Genomic DNA, 315 nt, shown 5'->3' on the forward strand with positions numbered 1-315 from the left:
GACTTATATGCACATGGTGGCTGATCCTTTCAGTAAATCTTATTTGTTACTCCATTTGTCTTATAAAGGACGGCTCAGTTGACTTTCTTTTGGAAGTAAGCAAAGTCAACTTCGTGCCTCTTTCTTCTGAAATTGCTATTCATTTATATATGATGAAAGCAAATCATTAATGTGTAACTTATATCTGTCAAAGCAGTTCCATCTGAAAAAGCAAACAAGATTCTTCGAACCTTAACTTAATAAAATAAATTTTAAAATACAATGGTGGATTGAAAGAGAGAAAAAATCACGATTTCTATTCTATCTTAAACTTCT

The sequence above is a fragment of the Sesamum indicum genome, linkage group LG1 (assembly GCF_000512975.1).
Source record: "Sesamum indicum cultivar Zhongzhi No. 13 linkage group LG1, S_indicum_v1.0, whole genome shotgun sequence".
In the NCBI taxonomy this organism is placed as follows: Eukaryota; Viridiplantae; Streptophyta; class Magnoliopsida; order Lamiales; family Pedaliaceae; genus Sesamum; species Sesamum indicum.